This window comes from Pimephales promelas, chromosome 6, assembly GCF_988280905.1.
Source record: "Pimephales promelas chromosome 6, fPimPro1.hap1.1, whole genome shotgun sequence".
In the NCBI taxonomy this organism is placed as follows: domain Eukaryota; kingdom Metazoa; phylum Chordata; class Actinopteri; order Cypriniformes; family Leuciscidae; genus Pimephales; species Pimephales promelas.
The window spans coordinates 40,945,767-40,969,000 of record NC_142774.1 but is presented as its reverse complement, the minus strand read 5'-3'; the positions used below and the strand labels follow the sequence as shown (position 1 = coordinate 40,969,000).

General features: G+C 36.5%; 1 protein-coding gene across 6 annotated transcripts in view; it reads right to left on the bottom strand.

Annotated features, from left to right (window-relative positions):
* runx1 (RUNX family transcription factor 1) overlaps positions 1 to 20,836 on the bottom strand; it is a 115,433-nt gene extending 94,597 nt beyond the window's left edge. For 3 of the 6 annotated variants that reach the window (XM_039648350.2, XM_089132580.1, XM_089132576.1), the window contains exons 1-8: positions 20,722 to 20,836; positions 20,400 to 20,530; positions 18,447 to 18,605; positions 16,147 to 16,339; positions 15,238 to 15,412; positions 12,093 to 12,137; positions 6,788 to 6,866; positions 6,460 to 6,705 (exon numbers count right to left, since the gene is read on the bottom strand). The gene's annotated coding sequence lies outside the window, so the exon portion shown is untranslated. The remainder of the gene's footprint in view (positions 1 to 6,459; positions 6,706 to 6,787; positions 6,867 to 12,092; positions 12,138 to 15,237; positions 15,413 to 16,146; positions 16,340 to 18,446; positions 18,606 to 20,399; positions 20,531 to 20,721) is intronic. The other 3 variants (XM_089132577.1, XM_089132578.1, XM_089132579.1) reach the window with 3 other exon arrangements.
* Positions 20,837 to 23,234: the final 2,398 nt, after the last annotated feature.

The following is a 23,234-nucleotide window of genomic DNA, read 5'->3' as shown; positions in this document are numbered from 1 at the left end:
AATTCAAACTAGATGCTATAACATTCGAAAAAAATACATAACTTTTTGCGAAGTTTTAAATAAAACAAAAGCCCATTTTATAAGGAAAAATGCTGTTAAAAATTAATGTCCAATTCAGTGATTTACTCAATGCGCAATGATTCTGTGCAATTATTAGCTTTCCATCTCATCAATCCCATTGCTTAAAGGAGTAGTACACTTTTAAAAAAAACTTTTGCTGATAATTTACTCGCCCCCATGTCATCCAAGATGTCCATGTCTTTATTTCTTCAGTCGGAAAAAAAATTAAGGTTTTTGATGAAAACCTTCCAGGATTTTTCTCCATATAATGGACTTCAATGGGAACCAAACGGTTCAAGGTCCAATAGACAGATATTAATTATTCATTAATTAACAAATCTTTTTTCATGTCATTTGGTTCATTCAACGAACAAAATGAAAAGACAAAAGATATTAATTATTTATTAATTAACAAATCTTTTTTTATGTCATTTGGTTCATTCAACGAACAAAATGAACGAACAGAATGACTCGGAAAAAGATTCACATCACACAACAGAGCAAGGTGACCAATTTCATCGTCTGGTGTCGTTTAAAGCCCTTTGAACAATTTGCACTGAAACGGTCTATTGGACCTTGAACCGTTTGGTTCCCATTGAAGTCCATTATATGGAGAAAACCTTAATCAAAAATCAAAAACCTTAATTTCTTTTCCACTGAAGAAAGAAAGATATATATCTTGGATGACATGGGGGTGAGTAAATTATCAGCAAAATATTTTTTTTTAATGTTTTTTTTAAATGAACTACTTTCATTTTAATCTAAGTACTCTACATAAGTATAGAATAAATCTCATCAATTAGTCACAATTTTACTGCATTTCATGACAATGCATTTTTGTGAGTTAGAAGAGCACTGAAAAGGTGAAGCATAAATCTGGAAAAGAAGCCGTTTTGATGTCTGCAAGATGCCGCAATCTAATCCAGTGTCTTCAACAACGCTCTCCTCACTCGGTGCGTGAGATTTTAATAATATGTAATGACACCCTTGAAAAATCAATCTGCAATCTGCCATTGGCGCGAGAACGCTTGCATATTCACTTCAGCTGACATCATTAAAAAGCCATCCATCCACATCAGATGCACTGACTTTGTTTAATTAGTTTCTACAAAGATATCGAGCAAACCTCTGACCAGAATAATGCTGATTATTGTAAAAAACCGAAGTGCGTAGAAAAGTTTTTCCATGCATGGAGCCTCCTGGGAAAGAGGAAAGGTTATCGAGAGAGAGAGAGAGTGTGTGCCGTAATGGTTATTTTGGAAAAATGGCACGAAAACGTTACACTAATGGAGCAGCACGGTTCCATCACCTGCAATTCCGTCTTTATCCAACTTCCTAATTCTGTTAACGGCTAATGGATGAACCACAAAGGTGTTTACTGATGTACAGTAGACTGTACATTCTCTGCAATGGCTGAGGATATGAATTGTGGAAGATGTCAATGATGGCCATATCCTTCGCTGGGCTGCATCTCATGTGTCTCATTGAGCCTACCCCCCCCGCCACCGCCACAGTGCATCCTGGGAACCATTAAGGAAACCCGAGAACACCGCAAGCACACAAGAAACACACAAACACAATCAAGAGGAGGACGGCTGACCAACACCCACGGGCCGAACCCTGAAGAGGCGATGGTGCAGATTTATCGACCGCTCCAATTTCAGACAAAAAGCATTACTTTCTGTTCACAAAGTTGTGAAGAGCTGGGAAACTTTCAAGTATAAATTGATCCTGGCATTGATTCCAGTATAAACAGGGGACCAAAAGCATTATTCTCTAAGGTAAACCCTTGACTAGGGCTCGATTTCAATTTTGGCTCCCACCGATTATGAAAACACTATAATCAAGGTAAAACGATAATTGTGGCGTGTTGACTGTTGTAAAATGCAGTCTTTCTGTTTGAAATCAAACAGCGTAATTAAAAGCTCATTAAGCCGCAAAAAAGACACAAAAATATTAAAATGCCTTTTTGGAGAGTATTCACGTAAAAACAGTGGGTTATGTCTTACGTCCAGTTTGTTGGATTCGTCTTAAAGTGACAGTATGTAACATTATCACATTATTGTAAAGGTTTCTTTGAGATATTAACCCTCTGGGGTTGTTCGTTTCAGAGTCACACTCGGGGTGTTCGGGTCCAAATGGACCCAAAGGGCGGGATTCATTTTTTTAAAAAAATCATGATTTTTTTTTTTTATTCATTTTTTATAATATTTTTTCTTTTCTTTTTTGGTGTTTTGAGAAAATTTCAAAAATAAAAAAATTTTATAATAAGTATTAATGCAATAATTATGACAAAATTTCCCCCCATTGAACATAATAGAAAAAAATATTTAAAAAAAATATATATATTTTTTTTTTAAAGCTGTATTTCATTTTAGAGTCAAGCCTAGGCCTCATAAAAGTAATTTTTGAAATGAGATGGATGCCATCTGGTGGACAAACTGAGCATTTTAAAAATGCAAAACACATGTATAATCTGAATTTTTTGGTGTTTGTGTATAAAAGTGTGTTTGTTTGTGTGTGTGTCTGTTTTGCACTCTTGATGTTTTATAGCTTCACCCCTTCACTGTTGTGTGCTTTTTTTCAAGATTGTGGCTGATTTGTAGATTGTACACACACACAAACTCAGTATTTTCACATTTTTTGCCAATTTCCCATTCATTTTCCATGTGGGTCACCCCAACACCCCAAGTGTGACTATTTTTTTTACTAACACTTAGACTATTCACATCTTGTCCCCAATTTTTTGGGGTGTTCAAATACCAAATACCAACATAGTCACCAAATTTCGGACCATTCCGACAAAGCTGTGATTTTTTAAAAAAATTATTTAAATTCTTCGGGTCCATTTGGGCCGAACAACCCCAGAGGGTTAACTATTAAAGTGTCATAGAACGTATTACATGGGTTATGGATAATGTTCATGTATGATGAATGAAGAATGTCATGTATATGGTTCATGTGTATTCCTGTTTAATATACTTAGTGTCTACTGTGTATTTTGGTAATATTGGTGGATATCCCTTTAAGGTGTCTGGTGCCCTTGATTACGGGGCAAGGCGCACCTAAGCTTTTTTTAATGGTGGTGAGGTGTGTTTTGAAATATGAAGAGTAAAGCTTGGTTTCCTTATGGTATTCCTCGTTGAAACAATGCAGGATGGTGTACAGATCACAGAGGGCGGGGTCTATGCCACAACCACACTGTCAATCAAACCCCTTGCTCAATTCTACGTCACATTGCGCCGAATCTTAGAACAGCTCGTTCGTTTATTGAGATTGTAAAAAAACCACTGGGTGGATTTTTATCATTCTAGGGTGGTTTTGCTCACACACTGCCAACACACATTTATGTTCAAGTGAATTTTGCATAATAGGTGCCCTTTAAGCATAAATTCTAGCACTAATTAAAGCATTAACTATCTAATTTAAGGTAAATCCATGACCTTGACATGACTAGAGTTGAGCTACAGAAACATATACAACCATTAACATTTGAAGCAGTGTATTTTAGGCGCTTCACATACCAGTTTTACTTGCCCACCTTGGCCAGGCGCCTTGGCATAGCAGACCAAATTAGTGGTCAGGGCATGCCGGTTAGGTGGTCAGCGGTTTGGGGATCCTGTGGTCAGCGTGCAACGGGAGCCGGAGCGACTACAGATCGCTGACCACAGCTTGTCATTGATCCCACACTCAATCGGATTATTGCGGGCCCGAAACAGCCGTGCCTGCAAAATCCACCGGGCCTGCCAGAAGAAGGAGGGGTGGTGTCAGTCTCCGACGAATGGATGGAGGGAGGAGGGTGGAGATGGATGTGAAAACGAGCGAGCGGAGTGACAGCCCAGGGACCGATTGATCTTCTCATCATTTCCCATCCCTCTCTCCTCCTCTCCGGCTCCTCTCGCTCCCTCCACCCCAACCTCGCCTGGAGACGGATTCTGTCGAGCTCCACTGTATTGGATTTATGAGTTAATGGAGATGTCAAGACATAACAGATCGTGAAATAAGGAAGAGGATAGGAGGTGGCGGAGAGTTCTGTTTACACTCCCTCTCTCTTTAACGTGACGGGCGTTTGGAAGGAGTCAGTCTTAGTTACAGAGCATTACAGAGAACTTTAGGAGCAATGCAGAAATGACCACGTCTGTGCCTCTTTATGAAGGGTTTGGCCTTCATAACACATGCTTTGATGCTTCTACTAGGTGTAGGAATTGTAAAATAACAGTAGTCCTTTCCATGCCAAAGATGCCATTGTTGACAAAGAAACTTTAGGAACTTGTGTACTTCATCATGTACTTCATTATGCTCAAAAGGTTCTGATACATCACAAAAGATCTTCACAGTGTTCACAGTTGGGACTTTCGTATACTTTCTTGAATCCAATCTATGGACACTTTGCCCTAGTAGTGATGATAGATGGATACAGACATATACGCTGAATAATATAGAGGTGAATATTGTCTAATACCATGAAATCCCCTTAAAATACAAAATATGAAAGAATAAATATTACTGAAAGTAGGGATGCATGATATATAGGCCAGCATATCGGTGTCAGCCAATATATGTTCATTTTTAATGTTATCGTTATCGGCCTGGTAAGAAAATGTGGCCGATATATTAAAGCCGATAAATAATGTATTATTCCCTTCAGCTGAGACACTTGTTGAGCACTGATTATGTTTTTGAATTTCTTGAAATCTCTTCAAAAAATGAAAATACGGTTCGGTACAACATGTGCAGCGCAAATCTGTCATATCGGCTATACAACACTGTAATGAGAACATCATTATAATTGTGTGCTTGGGACGTGGATTTAATTTTGAGACTTTTGTTTTTGTAATCAGGCTCTCAAAATTAGATAAAAGATTTGGATTTAAGTTTTTCGGCCGATATATCTGCTAAAAGAATTATCGGTTATCGGCATCGGCCAAAATTTTTTATATCGGTGCAGTCCTAACTGAAACAAAATATAGTACACAGCACAACTGTGACCCAACTTACATACTAGATGCACTTAACCATCAAGTGTGTGAGGTTTAAAAGGCTATTTTGTCATTCAGCCCAGTTCCCTTTAGCTGTGTAATAAAAGCTGCGACTTAAGTTGAGAGTATGAAGATTTATATTTATATTTTTTGGTTAATTAAGTGCAAAATCCGGGTATTTGAAGTGCAACTTTTCTTCTTGGAATTTTCAGTGTGAACACACTACTCACTCCATTTATACAACAAAATGGCATAGAATAAAGGCCTTTGCACATTGAGTCCGAAATTTTCGTAAGCGTTTTTTCGTATTTGTGATTCGGTGGCTCTGAATTGTCAAAACACCATTCAATCCGCTGGTTACGGATGCGAAAAACGCAGAAAATCTAACCCGATCCGATTTTTTTAACGACGGACCAAAGTTGCGGAAGCAGTGTGCAAATGTGATTGACATAACATGAGGTCGCATTAATTTTTTAACATGCGAAAATTTCGGACTCGGTGTGTAATGATATGCGAATAATTTTTGAATACTAAAAGCTCAAATTCATCCTATTATTAATATTAACGATATAACACAGGCTTATGGATCGCCAATGCTACTATAGCATGCGGTTGTTGTTACACGTTCTGTCCACATCTAATAAACATTTTATTCGTGCTGAATATGGTTGAAGCGTTTCTGATGGTTTTCAGCTAATATCTCCGCAAAAACGCCACCAAAAATTCTGAAACTTATATCATTCTTTTTAGTTCGACTAGACGGTTCAAGCTCGGTGCTCGACGAATCCGTTGAGATATTTGCGTTTTTCGCTTCATGGGTGCTTTGGGAGGCACTTTTTACATCCTTAAACATTTACCATTAACGTGCACACTTGTGTTACGATTCAAAAACTTTCATTGTTCATTTCATTTTCAAATGTGTGTAAGCCAAGGCGGCGAGAAAGACAAGATTGCATATAACATTTTTTTTTTTAAATATACATAAAAAAATCAATATTTGAATAGTAACTTCAGCATTCGAATATTATTGATTTTTTTAATATTCGAATTATATTCGAATTTCGGAATTCGTTCCAACAGCCCTAATCAGATTACATTTATAATCGGCCTAGTGTGTCCCCGGCATGATGGGACGCACCTAAAATTATTTTTTTTCTTTAAATGTTATGCTTATTGTCTATTGTGACCACCCTAAAGAATTGCCAAAAGCTAAACTTCCACTACCCAGTTCAAAGCTCTTTGGAAGCCAAGGTTTATCCACATAGTTCTTGGGCTTAAGAAGACCGATCTTGACTTTGACATACGGAAACATTTAAATAGCCCCAAACTCCCAGGATATAAACTTTCTGGACCTTTCAGTGCTCCATGAAGAAGGGGCATGTGTGATGCAGAAAACTGAGCTATGATAAAACTTACTGACCTCCAGTAAGACTATCAAGATGATGATAAAGTGTGTGCTCCTCTCTGATTGTCTTGCAGGTTTTCTGGGATTAATGTCGGGTTTTGCGTTGTATCGATTCCCTATTGGCTTGGCACTGGTCACTTCCGCCCATCTTGTCATTGGCAGAAGGAGGCAGATCTGCTTTCTTCTCCACATTGATTGGCTCACAGAAAGTGCTTGTGGTTGTGGTCGAGCTGCCCACAGTACTACACAATTCATCCATTCCTAAGACAATAACAGCAATGAAATGGATAACTTATAGTGGTAATGGGGTTAAAAAAATGCATTGAACAGATGCTCAACAAACCTGAGCCGTGGCGCATTGGGTCATGCAGGTGCTAATCCCATTTCTTCTATTTCCACAACTTTCCTGCCTTTGCAATGGACTGTGAAATTACAGGCAAACAGGCCATACATATCAAGTACATCACCTCTATTAATCTATGATGAACATAAAATTCTGATTATGATCAAGCCTAAGGCCAAGATAAGCAGTATCAACGCTGAAAAGGTTTTATCTTTTCAAACAAAGGGAGAAAAGGTCCCCCACTAGACCCAGTTTAATGACATTTATTGATATTAATGAGGGGTAATTAGGGGGTCATAAGGTTACTTTCAATTTGCAACTTGTTCCACTCAACCATCAGTCATTTCACTAGATTATTAAAACTTAAAACTCTTAAAAGTAATACAATCAGTAATCAGTGAAGGAACCGTGCACCCAAAAGTGAAAAATCAAATGTAATTTACTCACGTCATTCAAAACCTGTATGCATTTTTGTGTGAACCATAAAATAAAATATCAGAATGAATAAATGAAAACTATCCCTTTAAATGTGAAGCATGTACCTTCGTCACGTCTAACAGTACTAAACTCAATTGCTAAATAATGGCTGTTTTTAGGGTAATTTTTATTCAGCAAGGATGCATTCAATTGGATTTAAAAAGCCATTTATAATGTTACAAAAGATTATATTTCTATTAAATGCTGCTATTTTGAAATAAATGCTGAACTACGTTTCAGTTGATAATCAGAAATGTTTGAGCAGCAAATCAGCATATTAGATTAAAACTTTTTATGTACACTTGAATGATCAAGAAACAAGATCAGAGATGGTATTTTGCTTGTTGAATCCATAAAGGTAAGATAACAATTTATGGCATATTTTTATGGCCGGGTAAACATGATCATGATCTTGAGCACCAGCCTCACCTTGAATCCGTGCTTGAGGTTTACGGCCTCTTAATGCATGTCACTTAAATCCAGCATTGACCTCTATGGCCTCTGTCTAACATTTATACGTCTCAAAAATTCCCCTCTCATCTCCCGGTCAATGGTGTTTTTTTGGTAGGAAAATTAAAAATGCAAATCTAATCTGGTCGGCCTGTAATGTGATCAGTATGACGGCCGATCAATGTGTACCGTCATGCAAACGGGAGGCAGTGATGTATGTGAGAGAGGAGGAGTGAGGGGGGGCTGACCGCTCTCGCTTTATCACTACACTCTCTGTGTGTGTGTGTGTGTGTGTGTGTGTGTGTGTGTGTGTGTGTGTGTGTGCGCGTGCATGTACATGTTTTTCTATCTGGGTGGGGACTTCAACCTGGATGCATGCCGACTCATGGGGACTCGTGTCACAGTGGAGAGTTAAATTGATAAACAAGCTTATAAATCATACAGAATGAGTTTGTTTTTTTAAAAATGTAAAAATGCAGAAAGTTTTCTGTGATGGGTAGGTTTAGGGGTCGCGTTAGTGTGTGTGTGATGGGTAGGTTTAGGGGTTGGGTTCGTGTAAGGGGACAGAATATACAGTTTTTACAGTATAAAAAAACAATACATCTATGTAGAGTTAGAACTAAGATAGTAAAGCCTTGAAAAGTGATCTCTGATCATTGGTGGGTCAAACCAGCAAACCAGAGATTTTCTTTCTCTTGTTAGTTTGAGGCCTTCAATAATTACTTAAAGAGGTTAGTGACAATAGCCAAGTGTCTCCTGCTCACCAAGACTGCATTTATTTAATTAAAAATACAGTAAAAACACTAATATTGTGAATATTACAATACAGCAGTGTCACGTGATGCTCCAGAAATCTACTGATTTGCTGCTCAAGAAACATTTCTGATTGTTATCAATGTTGAAAACAGTTGTGCTGATTCATATTTTTGTAGTGATACATTTGAGATACATTTTATATTTCAGGATACTTAGTTAAAATGAACAGCATTTATTTGAAATAGAATTTTTTTATTATTATAAATTAATTATAAATGTCTTTACTGTCACTTTTGCTCAATTTAATGCATCCCTGCTGAATAATATTAATTTTGTTTAAAAAAAAAATCGTACCGACTCCAAGGCTTTTTTTAGTGTTTGTACAGGAGTATAAAATAAAAAAAAAATGTATTAAACCAAAAGTTAATCAAAGCTACATTTTAACAAACGTGAAATCCCCTAAACGTTGTAAAATCCATGTAAAATCCATGTCTTTTGTTTAAACCATGTTCAATACTGTAAATAGTCAAGTGGTAATAATGTATATACAGTATATATATATATATATATATATATATATATATATATATATATATATATAAACTTTTGCTGATAATTTACTCACCCCCATGTCATCCAAGATGTCCATGTCTTTCTTTCTTCAGTCGAAAAGAAATTAAAGTTTTTGATGAAAACATTCCAGCATTTTTCTCCATATAATGGACTTCAATGGGAACCAAACGGTTCAAGGTCCAAAAGACAGTTTCAGTGCAAACTGTTCAAAGGGCTTTAAACGATTCCAGACGATGAATAAAGATCTTATCAAGCGAAACGATCGCTCATTTAATAAATAAATAACAAAGTTTATGTTTTATAAGCTCAAATGGTCGCCTTGCTCTGTTCTGTGTGACTCTCCTGTTCGAACCTGTTCATCAAAATGAACGAATCTTTTTCCGAGTCAATTTGTTTATTTCATTCGTTGAATTAACCAAATGATTCGGAAAAAGATTTGTTCATTTTGATGAACGAGTTCGAACAGGAGAGTCACACAGAACAGAGCAAGGCGACCATTTGAGCTTATAAAACGTAAACTTTGTTAATTATTTATTAAATGAGCGATCGTTTCGCTTGATAAAACCCTTATTCAACGTCTGGAATCGTTTAAAGCCCTTTGAACAGTTTGCAATGAAACTGTCTTTTGGACCTTGAACCGTTTGGTTCCCATTGAAGTCCATTATATGGAGAAAAATGCAGGAATGTTTTCATTTCTTTTCGACTGCAGAAAGAAAGACATGGACATCTTAGATGACATGGCGGTGAGTAAATTATCAGCAAAAGTTTTTTTTTTAAAGTGAACTACTCCTTTAATATAAATGTGTGTGCATAACAACTATTCCACAACAGCTTTAAATGTGGTTTATCCAGTTCAATTTCACTGTTCTAGTAATAAAATGTTCATATTTCATAGAAAACTTTCTGATTAACACCTCGATATTTGCCACTCAACATGACTCACTGAACTAGTAATGAAGCTTAAAGTAATCCCGTTTCATATTAGCCCGTCAGCAGTTTCCGCCGCCATCGGCATCTGCTGAAGATCACAAATGTGATTTAGTACTAGTTTAACAGTCACGTTTTGTATACTCCGTCGCACACACATTCACACGCGAGACGACACTGACAGCGGGGAGGTTAGAGGGGTTGTGTTGACCGCCTGTCTGACCGCAGTGGTGGGTGGGAGATTTATTTAGGATAAACCAGCGAGCTCTGAAAGCCACACAGGCCACAGAAACGGCAGCCCGGTACATCTTCATTAACAAGAAACATTTCTATTGATTTCATTTTTCCAGCGTTTCAGGTTACACATAAGAAATATGTATGGTGGGGTTAAATGAGTTATCCTGACCCGATTTGTATCGAGCACACTCTTTATGATATTATCTATGGGATCGGTTAGTCAGTGGGTGTCAAAACTATTTGGCTGTAATGGGATAATGCACAGCTGCAGTCCTGATGGGCCGCAGAAGCAGGAGAGACGGCAATTCAATTGTATCCTGCGGGACAATGGGCAAACTGAAAGGAGGTGTAGGGATGAAAGCGGAGAGTCCGATAAAATGTAGTGGGAAAATCTGAAGAACTTTAGCAGTTTTATGATAGCCGGCTCTCTATTTGTATGTCTTGTTTAGTTTTGTGAGATTCTTTTTATCATGACATTTCATTACTTTTTACACAATTCTCATTACACCTGGATGCGTGTGTGTGTGTCAATCACATTTTTCATAATGGTAACAATTTTCTCTGTATCAAATCTGCATAAATGTCATGTAAAAATATACATTAGCATTAAAAAAAATGTGGGGCCTCATTTATAACCGTTGCGTTTGCACAAAACAGGCCCTAAAGGAGGCGTACGCCACTTCCGACACATTAGTTGTGCACCTGCACGCAAACTCTGACTCATGCGCACACTTTGGAGACGGAGCAGTTTGGCGACACTGATGGTGAGCTGAGGGACTTCATTAAGTAAATCTTAATTATAAATTTCCCCCCTGGGATTAATAAAGTAAATCAAATCTTCATTATGAGTCCTAATCATAAATACAGTGCATGCTCACAATAACAGTTGAAATAAATAAAAGAATGATTTAAACTCTGTTCTACATCTGATATACACATTTAGATTAAATATTTCATTAATGGAGCACTTAAAACACATGAAATCGTTGCCGAGAAGTTACTACATTTTTTATATTCTAATAAATAGAAATATTAGTAGTGGATGCGCTGCTTTTGAACACTTTTGCTGCACTTTCTTTTAATACAGCGAGGATTAACAGCAGATTTTTACACAAATTATGATCAATAATGCAATAAAGCAATTAAAAATACTATTTGGCCAGTGGAAAAGATTGAGAAAAACATTCTCTGAAATGTGTTTTATACTATTTTATTTATTTATTCAAAAACAAGGAAAGGATCGGCTACTAAATGACTTTTAGCAATGTAATGTGGCGCACATCCGTATCTCATATTTACCTAATGTCTTGTATCACGTGGATGAATATGCATATGCAAATGAGGATATGCATAGTAAAACTAGGCTCCATATATATGGTTATTTTGGGGTGAAAACGCATGTGCGCACAATCTGACTGGGTTTATAAAGGGAATATTGCGCAAGTTCAGGCGGATGCATGGGTTTATAAGTCTGAATGTTTTTGCCGTACGGCACTTTTGGCTTTCAGATGCACATACACTTTTAGTAATGATCCTGTGTAGTTTTATAAAAGAGACCTCTGGTGTAATGTCAGAAAAGCGCATTAAAGTCTCAGGAAACTCGACTCAGGTCTGGTCTGACTGGTTTTCCTCACTCGTCCTTCTGCAGGCCTTCAGAGGGCATATTGATCAGCCTTTATATCCAGAAGCTACTCAGCGATTACCGCAGTAAGAGTGCTGTAATTCATGTCATTATTTCTAGAGTGCCGCTGCTTTTCATTTATCAGTGGAATGTTTGTGGGAAGATGTTTGCAATCTTTCAGAGGTCTGCAAATGGAAAATTAATCTCGCTCTTGTAATTTAAACGACAGGGACAGACTCTGAAGGTCTCTTTGCATTACCATACCTCTTCTTCTCCGTCGTTCTCCTCATCTAGGTCATGCTACACCACCTGAAACGAAAAGCAACACAAGACTTCAGCGTTCCTTTACTGTCGCCAAACATGACATTAATTTTAACAAAGTTTTAGAGAAAGATACTCTAAAACCTCTACAAAAGCTTGGAGCGATTTGTTGTTCTCCTCGAACAAATTAGTCTTTGTGATTTATGTTTGTTTATATATCCAATGCCGTATGGATGATGATATATATGCACTGAAATCGACAGCACTTTTTCAATTACACAATCGTTCAAAAGTTTGGGGTCTGTAAGATCACAGCATCATTACTTCAGTCTTCAGTGTCACATGAAAAACATTTCTGATTATTATAAATGATGAAAGAGTTGTGCGGCTTCATATTTCTTTTCAGAATTTTTTGCTGAATAGAAAGTTGAAAAGAATATACAAATATTTTGTACACGACTTTTTCAACTACATTGTTCTGTCCTTTATGATTGAGGCTTATCAGATTGATTGATATGAGTCCGGTGAGATCTTGCACACAAGCCAAGGTTTTATGTCAGATTGCGTAAACATAATAGCTAAGACTTTGATCATGATTGACAGCATTAAAGTTTATTTCACATTAGTCTTATCAATTGTCGTATCCTCTATGACACACAAAACTGAAATAATGCTAGATGAAAGAGTAAACGCTAACTTTCATATTACAATCATAACTTAAAGGAAAGCTAATTAACATGATATTTATGTTGCATATCATATAAACCATTGATATTTTAGTATCACATTAGTATATTTGGATTTTATCTGTTGTCATGTTTTTAAGTAATTTTAGGGATGCACTATATATCAGCCACTATATTGGTATCGGCCGATATATGTACATTTTTTGTTATCGTTATCGGCTTGATAGGAAAATTTGGCCGATATATTTAAGTTGATAAATAATGGATTATTTCCTTCAGCTGAGACACTTCAGATGAGCAATGTTCAACCAAAATTTAATTTGAAAATTCAAAAATCACCAATTTAGAATAGCTTGAAATATGATTGAAATCAAAGGAAAATACAGTTCAGTGCAACATGTGCACCGCAAGTCTGTCATACAGGCCACATAAAATTATTATGAGAACATTATTATTGTGTGCTTGAGACATGGATTTAAAGGTGAGTTTTATTTTTATAATCAGGCTCTCAAAAAAGTTATAAAAATTTGGATTTAGATTTATTGGCATTGAAATATTGAAATATAAGGAATTATCGGTATTGGACAAAATTTTGATATCGGCGCATCCCTAGTATCAGTTATCAGGCTCAAAAAAATGTTATACAAATTTGGATTTAGATTTATTGGCCAAAAAATAGGTTACTGGCATTCACATACAAGGAATTATCGGTTATCGGTATCGGACAAAATTTTGATATCGGCACATCCCTAGTATCAGTAATCAGGCTCAAAAAAATGTTATACAAATTAGGATTTAGATTTATTGGCCAATATATAGGTTACTGGCATTTACATAAAAGAAATAATCGGTTATCGGTATCGGACAAAATTTTAATATCAGCACATCCCTAGTATCAGTAATCAGGCTCAAAAAATGTTATACAAATTAGGATTTAGATTTATTGGCCAAAAAATAGGTTACTGGCATTCACATAAAAGGAATAATCGGTTATCGGTATCGGACAAAATTTTAATATCGGCGCATCCCTAGTATCAGTAATTAGGCTCTAAAAAAATGTTATACAATTGTTGATATAGATTTATTGGCCAATATATAGGTTACTGGCATTCACATACAAGGAATTATCGGTTATCGGTATCGGACAAAAATTTAAATATCGGCGCATCCCTAGAATTTTTGTTGTGTTTGTCTTTTTTTAATGTCTGTATAGTTTTTATTAAGTTTTGGGTCTTTTGTGCTTTATAGTACACATTATCATCAAATCATACTGTTCTCCTATGGGTTGTGTATTATACGTACATCACAGACACACTAACATGCATTTAATCAGGTATCGATCCGTTCCCTATGCATCTTTAAATGATTACCAAAATTTGTGTCAGATGCTAGCTAAAACTCCAGCTTTAAAAATGCTGAGACATTTGAGACACTCCAAGGCACAAGATCAAGTGCAGACCCCAAAAGCAGTAGATGAAGCTGTACAGCAGTCCTGTGAAAGATGAGATGACGGATTCTAACTCTGATGGATGGATACAGCAGTCATTGTACGCATCCATCTCTTCTGGCAGCGTGTCAAAGCCCACACACCGCTCTCTGTCCGTCCAAAACAATAAACCTTCACATCCAGCTTCATTGGGCCCGAGCTAAAATCAAAGCGGCCCTGACATGTCTTCTAAATCCAATCATAGGTCAATAGCTGGAATGATTGATTGGCTTCAAATCCAATTGCATCTTCCCAGGCCTGTGCATTGGGCCCTATTAGAGATTGGCATTGGCAGGGCCCGTCTTGGGAGTCCCGGCATCGTGGGAAGTGTCTGTCTGCCAGCTCTCTTTAATTGCCTTATTATAACAGCCAAGAGTTCTGGATTGGCCGGTGCTTATTAGCCTGATTGAGGTTGGTAACAGAGCGAGATCGAGCTGAAGTCTCGTGCTGCTGTGCGATATAAAGCTAGTAATATGAAACAAACTAAATGCTAAATGGTACAGTCCATGATTAATCACAAGAGAGTTGCAGTGACGTAAGGTATAAAACAAGCAAGCTTGCAAAACCAGGGCAGTTTGTTCTGGTCCATTTTTTTATCTTTACAAATATAACAGATTATCAATCGGACTTTTGAACTTTTCTGCAAGAGGAGATTACAGCGAAAACCAAGGCAGAGGTTGTGCACAAACACTTGGTCTAATGACATCATGTACACTAAGGAACACATCTGCTAATAATTGCCAATGCGTGTTGGATGTTGTAAAGATGTGGCATGCAAATTGATAAGACCTGCATATCACACCATAAATTTGCATATTGTTTTTAAAAGACAACAGTGAGACTTTTGATGCATAGCAAGACGTGCGAAGCTGCTTTGTTTACATTGCACGGGAATAAGAAATTAATTTTATTGATAGCAACATGTGCTAATTCAGTCTAAATGCATTGTGGCATTCAAAATTACTTAGGATCTCACCAGGATGAAGTTGGGGTGTTAATGGTTAACATGGGCTGGTCCCATCTATGGATTCCTCTGCTAGTATTAGTGGCTGTAAAGATAAGCAGCGTTCAGAGTTTGGAGTCCAGAGGCTGTGGCTAACATTGAAGATGAGGATCATACCAGCAGGTGCTCAGTTACTTGCGTCGAAGCCCTAAAGAAGAGCAGAAGTTGAGAACGGTCTCTGCCGTATGTCTGAGGGTGAGTATGGGCCTCAAAAAAGGCTTTAATATGAGGGAATCTAAGAAAATAGCATTGTATACATAGATACTTAAACTATAACGCATGCATTTATTATCATTTAAGTGGTAAATCATCTTACATTCAACTTTTTTTAAAATTTAAACTTAAAAAAAAAACTAAAACGGAAAATATATATATATATATAGCAGTATCTTAGCACTTAACTAAATATGGGTTATTCGTGAGGAAATCTAAGAAAATAGCATTGTGTGCATAAATACTTAAACTATAACATGCATTTATTATAATTTAAGTGGTAAATCATCTTAAAGTAAACTTTTTTAGAATTTTAACTTTTAAATAAAAATGAAAACAGAAAAAGTATATATATCAGTATCTTAGCACTTAACTAAATATGGGTTATTCATGAGGAAATCTAAGAAAATAGCATTGTGTGCATAAATACTTAAACTATAACATGCATTTATTATAATTTAAGTGGTAAATCATCTTAAAGTAAACTTTTTTTAGAATTTAAACTTTTAAATAAAAATGAAAATAAAATTATCACTTTACTCTGCCTGAGAATGCTGTGAATGTGTTGATTTTAATGGGATTTGTGTTGCAAGGACGTCGAAGGAAACACAATCAGTTATTGTAAACACTAAGAGCCTATATTTGATGTTAGATCAGATCAGTTCTCACCTCGTCTGGGTCCTGGTCAAATTTGGCAGACGCAACAGTTGTCCAGACGGGAGAGCGCATCACACCAGAGGGAGTGTGTGTGGAACGGCTGACAGCACATTAGTGCAGCTCTCAAAGCGTTAGACGGGGCACATGAGCCAAATCCAATAGAGTCTGAGCTGCGAGCAGACAGCCTAAAAGGTTTGTAGCAGCGCTGTGAAATGAACAGATCAACAGAAGCACTGTTATTACCGAGCAATTAACGAGCCAGGTCTCAGCAACATGATACAGTACACAAACAGTGAAAGGCGTATCAGAGTAGATACAGGTGTAAAGAAGACAGAAGAGGACAACATTTCAAGAGTGTGTCAATGCTATAGCGAAAGAAAATGCAGAGTAAATAAAACTCTTCAACATCTCAATGCTTTGTTTTTGAGATTAAATGAAGAGCAAAAGCTGCCAGTTAAGTTTTAACTTTGTCTGGGAGAGTAAAAATAGCTGTCATATACAGTAAGAGTATTGAGCTATAAAATAAATGTGGATATCAGCTCTCACCAAATGCTCTTGGAAAGAAAATATACAAGTTCCTATTGAAATCTGAGCATCACAATGGTATTGAAACTCTACAGGCAAACAATATTTCATGCAACAACAACAAAAAATAGATACTGCAAAAGCACATTACTATTGAAATAATTAGATGAAAAGAGAAGTGAAAAAAAGAACTACAATTATTCAAACTAAAATAATGCAATATTTAAAATGACAAATTACTATAACTTAAATTAAAACGAAAACATGAAAATAAAAATAAACATGATAGTATATAATAATAACTCAGATGATCTCATTTGTGAATACACTCTCCTTTGGGCAAAATAAATAGATAAACGAACGAGTTCTCAAACTAAAAGTTGAAAGTGCCAACAAAAGTAAGTAATGGGCTTCTCTGGGCTCTAGAGGTGCTATCGCTATCTTAAGCGGGAACAATCACTCCTCCGACACATTAATTATTAATCCCAGGGAGTAGTTAATTATTTATGTTAATTGCTGATTTAAGTTTCCTTCCCCAAACACAGAAACACAGGGGGGTGGGAGAACAACGGGAGTTAAGGTCAAACAATCAGTCGACGAGAGGCCGACACTTTACTCAATCTGTTTAACCCCGCTTTGTTAGATGCAATCGACTGTGTCACAAGGGACCGTCGCATACCGACACACACGCTTTAATGATGCACAACCCCCGTTTATACCAATGGAATTAGTAAATTCTGCTTTTCTTGTGCTGTTTTCAGGATAGCGGCGAGCGAGGAGAACATCTGACCTCTTGCTCTCAGTAACAAGGATTCATCCTGTTGTGGAACACAAATCCAACAGGGAATCTCTGTTACTGGGGGTTAAGGTTCAGCGTTTCACTTGGTGGAGGTCAGAAGACGCCGGAGACACCTTGAAATCAAGGCAAATGACATTGAAAAATGCTCGACTTCCTATGAATTGACCTGTGCAATGAGAGGCCAATGTTAAAATTGCCCTTTTGCATAAAATTAACACATTTATCTCATTAGAGAATATGAGAACATACAAAGCTCTTGTCTACATGGTATATATTAAGTCAATTTTGAAATTTTGCTCACATAATTGGTCTTCTTTTAGACTGGTGGAGAGAAAACACCCAAAATAAACATTTAAGTGTGTATATGATGACACTTTATCTTATTTGCATCTGTAGACTTCAATTACAATCTTCACTTCAGCAGCTTTACACACACCTATTTATATTCTGAAGGTTTTTACAGAGGAGTTTGTTGATATATCATTCACCTGATATTAAACATTTTATTCCTAAAAGCGTGTGGATTTTTTGTTTCTGGCCGTTATTTATTTTGAAAATCTCTGCTGTATGTCAACAAAATACAATTAATTTTGAACTTTATGCAATGTTGAGATTTCTGCTCAGAAGTTTTATTCAAATTGTATTTAATTAGATAATGCCTAGTTTTCATATTAAACAAAAAAAAAAAATCAAAATAGTTATCTATGATTTATCACCTGGGGAAAGTACGGTGATCTATTAGCTATATTTGTACCCTATCCACCTGTGATGTCTTGCCATAAAAGAAAATAAAAACAGTTTAAGTGTTTAAAAAGGGAAAAACACTGAGAAAAAAATGGATTTGGAAGACATTCACAGTCTGTTTACCAGGTTCCACTGCATTGCCCTTTCAAACATCCCATTTGCCCCTTCCTTAGTTTCACCCCAATAGTTCCTGGACAGGATCGGCCCAAGAGAGTCTGAGAGAGGGGGGACCGTTGTTGTTTACCTGTCATGGCCTGCCTGGCCTCCGCTCTTCAATGCGTCTCCCCTGGGCTTTTCCCATCTCCTCTGCTGTTCCCAAGACAACAATCCCATTTCGTTTGGTTCTTCTCAAACTAGCAGGGGTCTCGGGAGGCTCTCAATTAACAACGCTTCACACGAGATTCTGCGGGAAGCAACAGAAGTGGGATATCAAACAGACTGCAAGCATTAAAATACTTCTCTCCCCAAAGTGTGATACTGGGAAAGAAATGTTCAGTTTAATTTGATAAATTATATAAGGCCCTAAATGTTCTTTTTAAAGGTGCAGTGTTTTAATTGACTCTTTCCAAACAGGTCCCCCTTCTGCTAATTGGTCAGACAAACATGTAGCCCCGCCCCCAACTCAAGGGGTAAATGATTAGCATGAGTCATTTAGTCCTTGCTGGTAGATGTAACATCATTAACATCAAAAACCCAAATGTTTCATAGTATCATTAATTGTTTTGGTTTTGTGCATACTAATTAAATAAAGCTAATCTCATCAAAAATTACATTTACCTCATGATGAAATATTTATTTTTTTTATATTCTATTCAAATCTACAGTTTATGGTTTATTCCAGTGACATCATATCTCAATCAGGTTCTAGAGTGCATAATGTTTCTGGAAATGGACTTATGGGTAGTCTCTGATGTCTTCAAATCAAGCCATAAATCACAGTGGCAACATTGTTTTCTTTATTAAACCGATTTCAAAGTGCATTCTAGTAAGAAAATGAAAGCATGACCTAGAAGCAAACAACAGTCTTGTTGCAAGAGAAAATGATTGAGTGAAACTCTACAAGTAAAACTTTTTTTACTACATGAAAGAATCTCTGAAGCTTGCAGACAGTTTTATTTTGATTAACGGATTAAAATAATTGAGCATTTAATTGCTCTCAAATAATTATGTAGCCTACTTTCCAAGTGGTTGAGCCTATACATTTATTTAATATACATTTCAGGGTAAAAAATATCTGAAAGTAAGATCATACGTTCTTCTGGCTATGTATTATTGTGGCCACAGGTATACCTAACTCTTGATCAGTCCTTTTACTTCTGTGATTTAACTAAATGTGTTTTTGTTGATTTGTACAAATTATACAATACCGTAGTTAGAGTGTTGTTTAGACCTGTTGTTAAAAATCCAAATAGGCTTTATGCCGAACGTCAAATGAACAGACAGGCCTCACTGTATCGGCTTGTCTGAGAAGAAAATAAAAAGAAAAAAAATAAGGATGTAATTTTTGAAGAAAAAGAAAAATGTGTAACTTTGCATAATTTAAAATGCATAGTGAATAAATATATTGAATTTATATTAGTTATTTTGAATAATTGAACTTAAGTCTTAAGTGAAATTAACTTAAGTCAATAGCTATGTTTCCATTTTAATGTATCGCATCAGAAACAACGAATTTCGCAAATTCGCAAAAACGTTTTTAAACTCGCTTATGTGGTTATTGACTTAGAAAACGAAACGAAAAAGAGTTAATGCGAAAAATTGGAAATGGAAACGCATTTAATGTAGTACAGCCAACATGCACAACAACATTATGTTGTCACATAGCAAGAAAACCATAAAGAAGGAAATTATATCGACAACAGACCCACTGTAGACCTTCATGGCTTGAAAACAATTAAATGTTTTCTTGACGTCAAATGGGAAATAGTAGAACTCCAAGAAAAATGCATAATATTCATGATCCAAAATATGTTTTACCAACTTTATTTAAATACTACTGATTATTGAATACGCAATTGCAAGAGATTGCGATGGAAATAAAGAGCTAAAGAAAGTGATGAGAGTCTGAACTTCATTTTGATATTTGCTAAAACCAGCTTTTGAAATGTTGATATTATCGAAATAAATGTTGATCATTTGATTGCACGGTGACACACCACAAAACATCACAGAATCCACCAAACCCATTGCTACTTACTAATATTTGTGCCTTCTGTTTTCCCTCTAAAATGATGATGTCACTTCCTGGAGGATAATGTTTTCTTCCTAGTTACAGGTTTGGCTGCACAGTTAGCCCCTGCTGGTAGATATTGTAACTACACCATCTGTCTACAAAAAGATGAGTATTTATTGAAACGAAAATTATTTCCGTCTTTACACTTTCTGAGTGCAATATTTTATTTAATACTTTGAAGATAGATATGACGATGATGATGACAAGAAATATATATAAATAATATCATTGCATTCTTTCACTCTTGTGCAGCAATGCTCCTGCCATTACTTCAGCATCTCCTCACCCACAACACACACGTCAGAATCTGTCTTCATCTACTTCACTTCTGTCCCAGTCGCCACATCTGTCAAAGACGGATCTCATCCGCTCGGCCAAACCAGAGAAATGGAGGAGGAACTAAAGCTGAAAGACAGAGAGAGAAAGTAAGAAAGAGATGGCAGTAATTTCATTCTGCATCTTTCTGCTTCTCCATGTTGACTTTTATTAGAGGATCAATATTGTGGGAGTTGCAGCAGTTCCGTGAGATGGAAAAGACCTGTAATCACAGATGAAGTGTATCGGCTGTCACTGTCAAAACCCACCCCAGAGTTTGACTCGTGACCAGCCCACTGACCCCTGAACCAAAGACAGAAAAGATGTTTTAGCTGTTCTTGCATAAAACATATGCCAAAATCTGACACTCAATGACATGTTAACACACACACAAAAAAACACTCTGGATTTTTCCATCTTTTTCTTTAAAAAATGTAAGAATTGAGTTTCTAGTAAAGAATTTCAGGTGACACGCCGGAGACGAATTTGATATAACATACATTATGCATTTGGCAGACACTTTTATCCAAAACATCTAACATTGCATTCAAGGCACACATTTTATTATTTATTAAGTGCTTCCTCTAAGGAGGCAAGGGATGCTAACATTTTTTTTAGCAAAAAATCTATAATACACAAATAAAGCAATGCAAATATTTACAAAATGTGACATTAAAAAGTGTATAAATCACTGTTTTGTTTTTTTTTTTTAATTAACAGCCAGAAGGTAAAGCTACGTCTCTCTCATTTGTTTTTGTTGTTGTTGATGTTTTTTTGATGTAAATCCAACGTTTATGTAACTGACAACATTATTAAGTGTAACTGGGCCATGAATTTACATTTGATCCATAACAACAAATAAAACCTGTGAGGACTTTGCCTCCTCATTCAAAACACCATGTTAACACTATGTTAAGTTTTCCAGTCAGTGTGGGAATAATATCGTGTCTCTTTATTGAAAATAATTCATATTTTTGAGGCGCAGTCTGTTGAGGTTCGTCGCGCCGAACGGCAGTTTGACTTAACGTAGCAGCTAACGATAATCCAGCCATGTCAACGTTAGCCGAACCTCTCGAACGTTTTTAAACACAACTATTTTAAATTATATTATTTTTAAAAAGCCTACAATAACGTGATAAATTATTAGTAAATACCTATGTTTTGTCGGCAGTCGGCTGTCTATCTTCGCCTGAGTGGTAAACACTGGAGCTCTGTTGGTTGCTATGACGTGGGCTAATCTGTGGTTGGCGCCCAAAAAAAAAAAATGGAGGGTTTTCACCAACGTCACATTCTGGGCGGTAACCCGGATGAGCGGCCATTATGGGGGCACTCGGATGGATTGCACTGTTTATGTACTACTGAACACATTGTTACACTAAAATAAAACACAGACAAATCCGTGGTAGGTGCGAAATCATATAGAGAAGGACTTACCAAGCAGGAGAGAGCGCAATATTTTTGACAAACTAAAGGTAATATGTGTTAAAGGTCCGAACGAGCTAGCTTCTCTAGCCCGTAGCCATAGTCAAAGCTTCAATTACACATGTGCTGGCTGATGAGCTGATGCTGTGCCTCTCTCAACCACAAACGGCTGCTTTCATCAGTTTTTTTTTTTTTTTTTTTGCACTTTTCTCTTTAACTTTTGGCAGTTTGTAGAACTCTAAATGTATTCTCCCGATGGGACCGATTAGTATAGACCAAAACTCGACCATTTTTCAGGAGAAATAATCAGCCAGATTTGCGAGTCTGTTTATGTCATAGTAAAATAAATGGACAGAGCGATCTCATTGGAACTCCATTGAAGCCCGTTTTTGGCGATTTTTTTAGCACTTCCGTCCATGACGCGCAGACTCAAACAGAGCTTGACAAAATTGTTATTTCCAGACCTAAAACAGCCATTAAAAGTCATGGAAAATATTAAAAAATCTATTATATATTTTTTTTAAGAAAATGTGACGCTGACTGAGTAATGATGCTGAAAATTTAGCTTTGCATAAATTACATTGTAAAATATATTCACACTCAGAAAACAAAAATATTTTGACTTTTTTATTTCTATTTATTATCACCCCTTAAATATTTAATCAAGAAGACTCTTATTCTTTGTGCAATCTTTAAAAAAAAATGTTGTTTAAAATCATCATGAATGACTGGAACACAAATGCATCGGTCAAAAGATGTGGAAATAGTAAAACACTGCCCAGTTTTGATAGGAGAGTTTAAATGATGCTCAGAGATAAAACACATCATTATGACATCATGCACTTTGAGTCAAGGTTAATGTCCCCTCCTCTCTCTCTCTCTCTCTCTCTCTCTCTCTCTCTCTCTCTGCAGTGTTTCATTCAAACAACCTTCCTTGATTCAATGTCCACCTGTCTCTCACTGATCATTCACTCTCTTTTATCACTTGTTTCTCTCTTGTCGTCCTTCTCGCTTTCCCTCCCTCTCTCTGTGCTATAAGTACCATGGTACTGAATGTATAAT